Source organism: Ischnura elegans, chromosome 2, assembly GCF_921293095.1.
Source record: "Ischnura elegans chromosome 2, ioIscEleg1.1, whole genome shotgun sequence".
NCBI lineage: Eukaryota > Metazoa > Arthropoda > Insecta > Odonata > Coenagrionidae > Ischnura > Ischnura elegans.
The window spans coordinates 132325948-132339405 of NC_060247.1; the positions used below are offsets into that span (position 1 = coordinate 132325948).

At 37.2% G+C, this 13458-nt stretch overlaps 1 protein-coding gene and 1 long non-coding RNA gene across 2 annotated transcripts in view; one reads left to right on the forward strand and one right to left on the reverse strand.

Annotated features, from left to right (window-relative positions):
• Positions 1-13458, forward strand: part of LOC124154644 (tudor domain-containing protein 7-like) — a 70205-nt gene that overhangs the window by 1940 nt on the left and 54807 nt on the right. The gene's annotated exons all lie outside the window — the stretch shown is intronic.
• On the reverse strand, positions 4154-11604 carry LOC124154647. The gene is made up of 3 exons (XR_006863978.1): positions 11492-11604; positions 4733-4870; positions 4154-4256 (listed from the first exon to the last, which is right to left on the reverse strand). It is a non-coding gene; the product is annotated as an uncharacterized LOC124154647 (long non-coding RNA).

Consider the following 13458-nt stretch of genomic DNA (forward strand, 5'->3'; position numbering starts at 1 on the left):
TTGTGTGTGGTGTTGCAACTTCAGCAAGTCTAAAATTTCTAAATTGTAAACCTTCTAATTTCCTAAGTTCGGAGAAATAAGCTGTTGGCCTCAAAAATAGGGTGACTTAGTGGAAGATTGAATAGATAGGGTATGTATATCAATGGGTGCATCCAGGGGGAGTGATCGCTCCCTGATCAGTGAGCGGACTGTGACGTCAGCGCTCACTGAGCGATCACATTCCCCCCTGGATGGTGAATGCTCAGTGAGCGCTTTGGTGGGGAACTTGAAATGCAAAACATTCAATATGGTGCCCAGCGCTTGTGTATACTTTCGTGTAGCGGCTGTGAAATATCCTTTAATTCCTGTGATAAGTTCATACCTTGTGACTCTGTCCTGAATATATATCACTCTAAATGTACGGGCCTTAAGGATTTATCGCTAACAGTTCTTTACGAGTCGCATGATATTTATTGGAAATGCCTTTTGTGTCAATCGTCCAAATATTTTGTTGGGAATCTGGCGGCTGACATTGAAGTCTTGAAAAAAGAGTTCTTTGCACTAAAATTGACGTCTTTCCCATGTTTAGAAAGCTGTAGTTTCACATCTGCTAATTCTGTAAAATCCGCTTTGTCTTATAGTTTCTTGAATGAGATTTAATAATAGATCAAGGACGTCAGTAGATGTTGTTATTGTTATCACAATAAACTGTTTGTAAACATTGGATGACTAATGATGAAGTTATATCTCAGCATTATGGGACGTAGTGTTGCGGATGTTTTGAGGAAGTGCTGGTAAACCGGTCAAATTAAAAAAATACTGGTGTTATCGTACTAACCAAATCTGACATTACTTTTGAAGTGAGCTATATGGCACATGAGCTTCTAATAGAGGAATGGACTTTGAATGTGCTCGGGTTAATGTTCCTGCTGATGGCAAACAAATTTTTATCTCTTCTTGTCGTTCGCCAGCGAGTAGTTTTAAGGATTTTTAAAATCGCTGAGCAACTTGCTTGATGCCAACTTTTTATTGACATAATAGATTTAGCCTCTAACCTTCAACATTTCTAGTTCTGTCTACTTTATGTATGCTACTCACTTTGTCAAAGGTCACATGAAAGATTTTACTCTTAACCCTGATATCTCTGTAATATGTTTCTATACCAGAAGACCAATATTTATAAAGGTACCTTATGTACGATCATTCTCGCGTATGTTATAGAAATTCACCGCTTTACACGATGCAATTTTGATTTTAACTTCATACATACTTCAGCTATTGTGCAATGACGTCCCCTGTGTAAAACGGCCTGAAAGCAATGTTGAAGCAAATACTTAGTTAACCCGGGAGAAAAATTACTCACGCCTTATTTTTTGACTAACCGGACAAGTAATACCCTGCGATTTACGTATTGTGACGTAGAATGAAACGCCACATATTTTATTGGGTGGGGAGGGCATCAATAGTCCCGAGTACGGAATGATCGAACCATTGTTGATTACTTTGAGACATTAAAAAATATATTTTCCACTTGCATAACTTACACACACATTTATCAAAATTAATTACCCTGATGAAGATGAGGTGAACGAAAAATGCACAATATGATATGATTCAATTACCCCCCCTCCAAAAAACAAAAAGAACGATTCGTGATTCATAGAATATGTGGGCTGAGTTTACAATATGCCCAAATCAAGTCTTTAGGCTGCTTTCGTGATCACACTGAATCAGATTTCTGACTATGAGTCAACAGTTTGTTGATGGATACGGCGCACCGGGACAGAGAGAGAGAACCAATATTCTGGCTACACAATTTGGGAAGTAATTCGGGTCTGGGCGAACAAGCACGAGGACGGGTCGCTAACTGCGACGTTCTTACAGTTTTGTCGGAGCCTGAGCAGTAGGAGCGGTCAATGATGCGACGCGTTGGACCCAAGTGTCCGTGGGATCGAGGGCTGTCTTCGTCCCGACCTCTGGGCATTGGTCCCGTCTGTCGCTCTTCTGCCATCTCGCTCCGCTTCCGGCTATCTCCGTAGAACTATCTCGTCCTCCAACAGAACTCTCTGGTCACCCCCAGAAATGACGACCATCAGGCACGTCACCACTCCCGTTCTCTCCCCGTCGACCGGGCTAGCATTTCTCGCCTTTAGGCTCTCTCTCTCCGCAGATTTATACTCAATGTGGAGGGGAATGATGCACAAGGGATGGGGTTTTTTTTTGAGGTAAAAGGGATTTCACTTGTGCCTCTCCGTCGAGTGGGGCAACCATCGGTCCGTGCTGACCAACACAAAACACTCGTGAATCACATACCGTATATCTCCGAATATAGTCCCCCCTTTTTTTCCAAAAATGGCCGCGGAAAAGTAAGGGGGGGGACTATAATCGAGTGTAATCCAGTTTAGCATACTAAAGGTGACCGTAAAGTAATAAATAACGGCATAATGGCTAATGTTCTCGTAGTCTTTCTATTTGAGTATATTTATAAGGATTATAATCGGAGATATTAGTAAATACTGCCACGTTTTACCGGAAATTAAGACAATTTTTACCACAAATGTTGTACAGATACGATTATTCCGATTCAAATAGCATATCGAATATGCGTTTTCACGGAATCCATCGGGTAGCCGCTAATTTTTCTTGGAAAAGTATTGTTAGAATAATTCAATCGACACTGATCACTTAATGACGCAAAACAGTAAATAATTAAAATGAAAACTAAACACACACTATCATTACATTAATCGAACACTAGAATTGAATCAATAGTATATGTACCCGTCGCTCATTTAATAACTACACGATTTAAATAATTGCGAAAAATAAACAGATAAAGTGAACCTTTCGTGACGATTTAGCATTTCATTGCGTCCGTAGCTACTATACGTCCATGTGCATGTGCCCATGCGGTTCGTGTTTACAACCACTGCCTTTACCCAAGGTGCGTATAATAGGAGGTGGTCTCAGCTGAAACTCCGTGCGGGCGTGACGTCACGAGGTTCCCAACGTAGACGTATGCCAGGGAATAACAAGCAGGAACCGGGTCGTGATATCGCCTTTCCGCATCAAATTCTTATGAGTTACAATAAAAATATCGTTATTGGCCATCAGATTATGTTGTATATTCTTCCGGAATGTCCCTGTTTCCTTTTCAATCGCATCATAAGACTAGCAAAGTAAGCAGAATTATCGTATTCTACATCCTATAGTTTCATCCATAAAATATCGCAATGTATCATGCTATTCGAAATTATAAACTCATAAGAGGAATAAGCTACCGTAAAAAATGGGTAAACACGTATTTAATGGGTAAACAAGTATTTCTAGCTTTAAAATTTAAACTAAAAATCAGGACTGCAGATTCGTAGCCACTCCAAAATTGCAAATGGAATCATATTGATATCAAGATAAAACATAAAACAAACACGTAATGTAAATATGTGTCACAACTATTATTTTGGCTAAAAATAAATATCCTCTGTTAATTGAAGACCGAAATCTGAGCTAAGTCAGCACCAGCAGTAGTTAATTCGCCACAAAAAGGTAATTAAGGGAAAACTATAAGCGTGCCTCAGACAAGTTTTGATGCTTTTACAGGACGTTTTTCCGGGTAGGGAACTTATATATGTATTAACATGGTAAATCATATCTGAAAGTACTAGTATTAATCTCATGCCCACAAAGTAGCAATGCTTACTATTGAATGATTTGAGCTTTAGGAAAGTAAAATATAAACTGAGAAACAAGATCGAAGGTATTCCGCACATAATTTCCAAGTAAACTTCCATTAAGGTAGTGCAATGAACAGCATCGAGCACGAATCTAGTCAATTTTAAGTGCTGACTAATCAGAAATGTTATCACCCCCCGAAACAAGACAAGAGTAACTACGGAAACCACAACCTAACATGCAGTACATGTGCTTTTCATGAGAGTTGCAGCATGGATAACAACTGCATCAAATGGAATCACAGACATAGGAATTAAAAAGGAAAACAATTCACATTTTTCAAACTTATATAATGTACACACATTTCAAATGTTACATTTTCAGAATGATGTAAGAACGCCATTGAGACTATAAGATATCATATTAGTTAATAGATACTTAATATTATTTATACAATCAATGCAAAGTAAGCAACTTAAAAACAAATGTTAAGTACAAATGATGAAACAATTCTATTGAAAAAGTTTCAAATTAGTGAGGGAACCATGAAAAGGAGATGAAAGCCGCCACGCATATTCCATTAATTGTTGCTGGAATAGCTGAACCTGTAATTGAGAATGTGTATTAATTGCTGAGCTTGATTAGACCAAAAAAACAAAGAATTTAATAATTCAATGAATATCATCAGAGTGATATACATATACATTAAATGGTCAGCATCATCAATCATCATACATTCTAAAACCTTTGGATCTTTATCAAACATGCTATCACTCAAGTTTCTAATTCATCTTTCAAGGTTTGCACTACAAGAAGACAATGATTGAGCACTTTCAATTTGCAGTATTAGCAACATACAATAATAACAGCAAAATGAAACTATAAAACATAATAATATGATATAACCATTACACAACAACCATTTTTCCTCGACAAAAAGATTTTGATATTTACCAAAATATCTGCATTTATAATTAAATTTAATAACTACAATCATAAAAAACTAATACATTTCTCAATCATGACCATTGTATTTTTTATGACCACTGAAAATAATAAGGTATAAAACCTGGCAACTTACCAAATAGCAGAATAGGTAGATGAATTTCACATTCAATAGACACTTCCAATCATATCCACAACTTAATGCTTCTCACCATGAAGATATAAAAACTGAATGATTCCAAATAAAACCATAACGGAATGTTAACTGGATATCCTTCAATCACTAACAAAACATAATAATTCTCTAGGTAGGCCGAAACAATTGACATTTATAAACAACCTTGACAAACTTTTGGAACTACTTTATGTTAACCAAAGAATTCTAGTGATAACTGGTGATTTAAATTGTGACTACAGTAAAACTTTGATTTTGCGCAGTTGGAGGGACCGAAATATGGGCACTGTGTAAAATCAAAGTGTGTGAAATCAAGAGTTGGTATTGAGGAGGAGTATAGTTTTCAGGATAACTCTTGCTCATTATTTTTAGAACCCCTTTTAGAAATTTTTAGAACACTTTTGTATAGTTCTGATTTGAGCCAGAACCGGATCCAGAAAAAGTCTCATTATGTGTGGCTTTATGGTAAAAGAGCATGAATTCCTTTTCAGTCGTATCAGATATATGTTTCCTGGATTAAATTATACTCATTTGGAGGCAAGAAAATGAAGCCTAATAATCTTATTTACTCACAAGCAACACCACAGATGACGTGTTACCTTGAGAAAAACAACGTTGCATTCCTGAACAATGTTTCCCATGGTTGAATAACATGGTAGAATTGCTAGAATTTCTGGCGCTAAGATTACATCTGTTACCCAGGAGAAATGTCGCAATGGTGATACTAAATGCTCGCAGAGAAGCTAATTTTCGAAAATATTCTCATTAAAAGCAGTTTTCAGGAAATCCATTTAACCACCTGCAGACAAACAAAGATTGGAGATTGAAGAAATGAGATATCTGAGGATAGTCATCCAAATTAACCCCAGTAACAGAGAGCAAAATTGTGCTAATACATCACAAAGGCTTTACACCCTGTGGGCCTGGGTTCAAGTCCTGGCAGTAGCAGAAACTTATCAGAGATGGCCCTATCCCTACTTGAGAGTAATGTGGAGGGCACTTCCAGTGCACCACTCTGTCCAGCAGATGAGACGTTAAGCCCTCGTCCCTTTAAGGTCTATCATTACAACCTGGCTAATGCCAATATAGGGTTCCTATCCCCCCAGCCCTTACTTCATGGCTCTAATGACCCCAGCTATCAGTTACCTCCTTCCAAATAGCATACCAAAGATAATACGTAGCACATAGGACCCGGGATATTAGGAAAATCAGATTTTTCCGGTGTTTAGATCACTTTTTTAAAGTGAGCTATTTAAATAACCGCGCAACTACCGTCATGCCGCCAGTGATGAATAAAAAAATTATTAATAGTCCGGAACAATCTTCCTTCTTTATAATTTTTACGTATTAAAAAACCATTTTCCCATGAAAATTTAGTATAAGTAGATAGAATCTACCGGGTATAGCTCCTCTGTCGGCATTCTTCCGCGAATTCAGCGCCGGGACCTTCGGCTCACAAGCCGTGTGACTCATCTTAACGTAATATTTTGCTTCCCCATAGCTGATAACAACACCGGACACTTTTTGTATTTCGATTTAATGGTACTAAGCCATTCCTGAGTTTAAAGGGACTGCCTTATCACTCACGTCTTGATTTGACTTCAATGATTGCATGACGATTGTCGACGCGAGTTATTCTCCGAGGGCATAAACTCCCGTTCCGTTAAAAATAAACGCTTGCCACCTAGCGGAGTTAAGCTAATATCTATTGAAGTTCCAACAATGTTTCATTTAAACCCACTGAAAATGAGATAAAAGTTAAATCAGCTCTAATAAGCACGCCGCGCAATCAACTTTCCCTCGCCTCCATTCGTCCCGCAGATGTGGGGTTAGCCCGCGGAATGAGACGTATGCTTTTACCATCGTGTTGAATCACCATCGACTTACGTCCATACTAGAAGTACGACTATCTTTTTTGGATCACCTTGGAAGCCAAAATGTTGGCACGGGAGGATTTTTAACGGCTAATTTCGCCGTTATATTTCGCTGGGGCGAAGGAAAACATCCCGGTCAAGGCGAATGATTTTTTCTCTGTGGAGTTATCGCACAATTTGTGCATTGCGGGTGACTCACGTAAATTTATTACCGTGGCTAGTCCCGGTATACTTAAATTCGTTCTTGTATTCATTTTTGTAACTCATTTACACGAATAAATAACCTAACTTCATATTGCTCTAGTCGGGTTTTTCAAAACAAGTCGAAAGACAACTGCGTAAAATCAAGATTAGCGGCCTCTTTGGGGCTGGGGTTATGCTGCGCAAAATTGAAAAAACTGCGTAAAATCAAGAAAAGATGTAAAATCGAAGTTTCGCCATTGGAATTCCCTATGCTTTCCGGCCGGACTTGAGTGTCGCTGCGTAAAAACGAGACTTGATGTAAAATCAAAGTGCGTAAAATCGAAGTTTTACTGTATTTAGTGGATTCACCACAGCGGACGGAATTACTGAACATTGTGAAATCATATGGCTTATTATGTTTAATTGAGGAACCAACTCACGTGACAAAGACTTCTAAGTCATTAATTGACTATATGATAACAAATTATAATCATAATAAGAGTGTATCCACTGTTGTTGATCTTGGTTTATCCGACCATCACATGATCATGTCGACGTTTGATTTGAAACTTCAGAGTGTCAGACCTAGTAAAATTACCACCAAGGTGTTCTCAAAGGAGAACATAAATTTTCTAAAAAGCGTTCTAATGTTGGAAACTTGGGAAAATGTTTATATATCTCACTCATTTGAGAATAGTTTTGAGATCTTTTACGACAAATTGCTCCATCATATAGAGTGTTGCATTCCAACCGTCACCATCAACATTAAAAATAGGAAAAACAAATGTAAAAAACCATGGCTCACTGAGGAAATAATTAATTTGTCACGCATTGTAAAAGAAAAAGCACATAGATACAAAAATTCCCAGAATAATGAATTGTTCTTAGATTTTCAAAAGACAAAGAAGAAGTATACTGCTTTACTAAAATATTCAAAAAAATCTTTTAATAACAAACGCATAACTGAAGCACAAAATAAGACAAAGGAAACATGGAAAATTATCAATGCACAGCTCGGAAAAAAACGAAACCCATGCGTACCAAAATTTTTCAATGACGATGGTTCTTTAATAACTGATCCAAATATAGTATGCAATCGAATCAACGAAGCCTTTTGTAATTTAACTAAATCCCAGCTCATAAACAATAATAACAACCATTGTTTAGTAGATTACACCAGTGAAGTGCGTTCCCTTTACCTTTATCCATGTGATGAAAAAGAAATGTTAATGTGCTTAGATAAATTATCTAACTCTTCAGTTCCTGGAGTTGATAATATACCTGGTCGACTAGTAGCGGATTTAAAAGAACTTATTGTGCAACCATTACTATTTTTAGTCAATGAATCGCTGAGGCTAGGGATCTTTCCAGAACCCCTAAAACTGAGCAAAGTAATACCCGTGTACAAAAACAAAGGTAATAAGGATGATATAACCAACTATAGGCCTATCTCACTTTTAACACAGCTTTCTAAAGTTTTTGAACGTATATATTACAACAGATTACTTTCTTTTGTGGAAAAATACAAAATTCTTTCTAACTCTCAGTGGGGATACCGGAAAGGACGTTCTACAGAGGATGCCCTCATCACTGCCTGGAATTTTATTTCAAATTCTTTGGATAATGGCAAACAGGTCTTGGCATTATTTTTTGATTTCTCTTGTGCATTTGATATGGTTAATCACTCCATACTCATAAACAAGTGTCACCAAAATGGAATCAGAGGAGTCGCACTGGAGTGGCTAAAATCACACCTTAGCAATAGAATGCAATGTGTTGAAATGAGACTTAGTGACACACTATGTAAATCAAACCAAAACAAGATAACGTCAGGTGTCCCTCAAGGTAGCATCTTGGGTCCTCTACTCTTCCTGATATTCATTAACGACTTGCCCTTGATTGTTAATAGCATCCATGTCAAACCAGTCCTCTTTGCAGATGACACAAACTTCCTAATTTCAGCTAATGACATCAATGAAGTGCATCACTATGGTCAGCATATATTAGATTTAGTCTGGAATTGGTGTCTTTCCAACAAATTAAAATTAAACAGTGCAAAAACTCAGTCTATGCTGTTTAACCCGAATCATTCCAAAGATTTTGGAACATTGACACTGAACAACCATACACTGAGTCTAACTAAAACTTGTAAATTCTTAGGGCTACAAATTGAAAATACTGGGAACTGGTCCTTCCATGTAAAAGACTTGTGTTCGAAATTGTCCCGAGTACTGTATAGTGTGAGGTTCCTAAAAGCATCCTTACCTCACAAGGCGATGATGTCAGTTTACCATTGCAACTTTATAAGTACACCCATGTCTCGTATAGCGCAATTTCGATTAGCGCAATTTCGATATAGTGCAAATTCGTTCCTCGGGGAAACATTGCAACGCAGTGTAGCCTAATCAAAAATCTTAAACGCTCTCGTGATAAAACGTGAACTTGCGCTAAGTACACACGAAATTTCTATCAATTTACGCATATTAATATTATTTCTTGCCTCAAATCTTCTTTTTTGTTTATATATTATCCGAAATTCATTGCTGCGCAATTGCCAAAAGTATTACTCGTCATTGGGTCAAGATAGCCGGCCTACCGAAGATTTATCTCGTCTCCTTAACAGAATGATAATAAATAATTTAGATCGTTAATTAAGCGTGGGGCTAGTGGAAAAGTTTTTTTTTCAGCAATGCGGTTTGAGACGTATTTTTGCCGTCGTAGGTTACCGGGCGATTGCCTTCCAGGTAGAGAGTCTACGCTAAAGCCTTCAAGGTCATCGGTATTCACGGGGGAGAAATGGAGCGGTGACCGAGTTGCGCATGAATAGCATCAACACATAAAAGGGTCTGCTATAGAGTCTTAAACACAATGGCTTCGTTCCCTCCCCGCAGTCATAGCCCTTCTGCGTCTCAGGAATACAGTTCAGCAGAAGAAGGTGATTTAGATAGAGCCATACAGGGTAAAAACCAAGAGAATATGGCAAAAAATAGGAATGCGTGTAGAAAAATCAAGAATTTATCAAGAAAAACCATTAACCTAGAAGAGGACTTGAGAGAGGTCAATTGCTTTGAAAATGGAGAGCGTCAAAGCGATATTGCGCGGAAGTTTAAACTCACGATGCCTTATTCTGAATAAAGACGAAGCTAAAATATCAGTGACCTCAGCCGCACCAACTTCAACCAAGCGGTCTACACATACGGAAAGTTCATGGTGAATCAGTAAAAAAAGACGAGAGTGGTAATCGCTCCGAGACATTAAGTGAAAGCTCCGGTTGGTTCCAGAATTTAAACGGCAAGCAGGTATTTTCAGTGCGGCGATATCAGGTGAATCTGCAAGTGTTGATAGCGCAGCCACCACAACATTTTCTGATAAACTCCAAGCTGTTATTGAAAGTGGCTCCTTTCCCCCTCAACTAGTTTTAAGTGTTGATGAGACGATATTCTTTTGGAAAAGAATGCATTCTCGTTCATTCATTTTCAGGGAAGGAAAACCTGGGTCAGGTTTCAAGGCATTTAAAGACTGTTTCACGTAGCTGCTAATGACTCGGAGGACTTCAAATTAAAATGATTTATCATTCATAAACTCCGCTAGCTATGAAATAGCATTTTCCTGTCATTTCGATGAGCGACAAAAGGGCCTGGGTGACACAATAGTTGTTTTTAGACTAGTTTGAAAAATCATCAACTGCCGGCAACGCATTACGATCCCCTGAGATAGCAGATGTTAGCCCACCCGCACGACAGGACGGAATTTCGAAAGCACGTAAGAATTTTTTTTAACGTGAATAAAAGTCTTTGAATGCGTGAATACTATCTTTAAAGATGTTTTAAACTATAAATATTTATAGAAATAATGTTTTCTAAGGCTTTTTATGGGAATATAGATGTTTTAGAGGAAATTCAATACCCAAGACTTATGCTACCAGGAACGCATCCGTATCTTCCCTATGTTAAAACGCTCTCGTATAACGCAAATTCGTATAGCGCAAAGACCCCAAGGAACGCATCCCTTGCGCTATACGAGACATGGGTGTAGAGTGACTTATGGTATTGTATTCTGGGGATCAACTGTAACGCTATTAGATACAATTTTCAAGATGCAAAAAAAGATTATAAGATGTATAATGAGTAAGCCTTATACTTATTCTTGTAAACCCTTATTCAAAGAACTGAATTTGTTAACAGTGCCTTGTATATATATATACCAACTATGTTTACTGATAAAAGAGAATATTAATGATTTACCAATTAATAATGATGTACATGAGCACCTAACTAGGTCTCATCGCCACATCCATGTTACCCTCCATAAAAAACTTATAACAGCAAAAAGTCCCATTGCAATGGGATCAAAAATATTTAATTTCCTTCCCAAAAGTATTAATTTGATTAATTCTAATAGGGAATTTAAATCTTCTTTAAAGAAATTTTTAATTAATAAGTGCTACTACAGTGTAAATGAATTTTTAAATGACAAATGAACTCTGACCATTTTTACATTTTTAAGTGTTATGTTGATTACTTTGACGTGTCTTATATCTATGTTGTATTCATAAGATCCTTGGACAAATAAAAAATTTATTATTTATTATTATTATGGAAAGAAACAAAATTAAAAACAGGACTTCAGAATGGCATTGAATTAATGGAAAAGCCAAACTTACCAGCGGACAGAAGAATGACCTTAAGTACTACATTGATAACAATCTTTGTGGACTACTGATATACATATTCATATATACATATTCCTCACGGACACATTCAAATAGGTATAATACGAATCAGGACGAAGTGATAACTATTTCTGTAAAAGAAAGGAATTGCTATAAAGGATCCTCAGAAGGCCAGTGAATTTATCTTTAACAAAACAATACTTACCTATCTAAAGAAATATTCTCAATTATTATGAAGTTACTTCAACCTCATACTCCAGTTACCCAAAGATTTCAAGTCAAAGTACATTGTAGCCTCAAATTGCTTCCACGGCTGAGCCACGATGCAAGGAACCCTAGGAACTCTGAGGAAGCGAAAGGCAATGTGGAACTTCGTGACGTCACGCGCTTCCTCCCCCACTTTCAGCTGAGACCACCTCCTATTATACGCACCTTGGCCTTTACCGCCTTCGCAGGACAAGAATGCGCAATAGGTGATGCATTTGTTTCTGAAAAGGCGCAATAATCGACGACTTTAAACCAGAAGCGCCGTCATTACTGCATTTGATCGAAATACAGCGACTCAGCATCGAAAGTGTAATCAATTTATTGAGGAATATCTTCAATTCGTCTGGGTAAATAGGATCGATAAATTACGTCGCATAACGTTTCGCAATTATTTCCGCGATATTTTCTTTATTAAAAATAATTTTACGTTCAACAGTGAGGTGATGGATCAAGTAGAAAGATGAGGATCAATCCTGCCGCAGATTAGAGGCCTTCAAAGACGGAGTTTCGATGCCAATTTAAAAATAGCCGTTGCAGAATACGCCGTAAATCATAGTATTTACAGCGCTTGCAAAGCGCTAATACATCGCGGAAGTCATTTCGGGGGTCTCGATGCGGCAGATTCAAAGAATTAGAGGAAAATATCGTCGAATTTGTGCGCAAATGCAGAGCAGATGCTCTTTGTGTAACTTATGCAATGATTCGCGACGAGGCATTGAAAATTGATATAATTTTTTTTCAGTTTTAATGTTTGTTGGAAAAAGTTTATTTCTTAATTTTATTACTTTGATATTTGTAAGTCCTGTAGTTTAATTGTTTTGCTTAGCAGGCATTTGATAGCAATATTTTTATAATATTTATACTTTATTTAACACAATTTTATTTAGATTTCCTAAATTCTTCAGGTCACTTGGATTTGTGATGACTTGATGGGTGTGTTACACTGGATCTAAGGAAGTTTCAGGGCCAAATGCAATACTGTTTATGGGCTTTAAGTTAAAGCTTATATATTGACATTGTCTGTAGTCATTTGGAAATCAAAAATATTAATAATTTGTGAAGGTTTAAAAAATACAATAGCCTTGGATACTTAAAAAAATTTCTCATTTCTTCATTACATCTGGTTAAGGAACTATAAATTACTGATACATGCAATGGATCACAACATGTTTTAGGTATAGTTATTTTGTTGTGATGGAAAATATGTGAACAGATTTGTTCTTAATCTTCACAGAAAATAATAGTTTTTATCGAATCTAGAATCTTAACTTGCTAACCACAGAAAAATTGCCTTCCTTTACATTTAAAAATTTTTCCCAAAACTGAGGTCTCAAAATTGGGGGGGGGGGACTATATTCGGGGGGGGACTATATTCGGAGATATACGGTATACCTCATGCCCAGGGCATGACAATCTATCCACACACACAGTCATACGCATGCTCATCCACACATATGCGATCATCCCCTGCTCGGGTTATTGCTCAGCGAAGGAAATACCGAACATATGGTCGGTATGTCACAGTATATAGATATATTTCAATATATATGAAGCCTATGAAATATTAATAAAGAATTAAAAACTAGAGATGTGCGAATAGTATCCGCGAATACCTCGAATACTGGAAAGTATTCGTTATTCGAGGTCTCGAATAGTTATGCTAAAGATACCGTCTCGAATACTTTGAATTT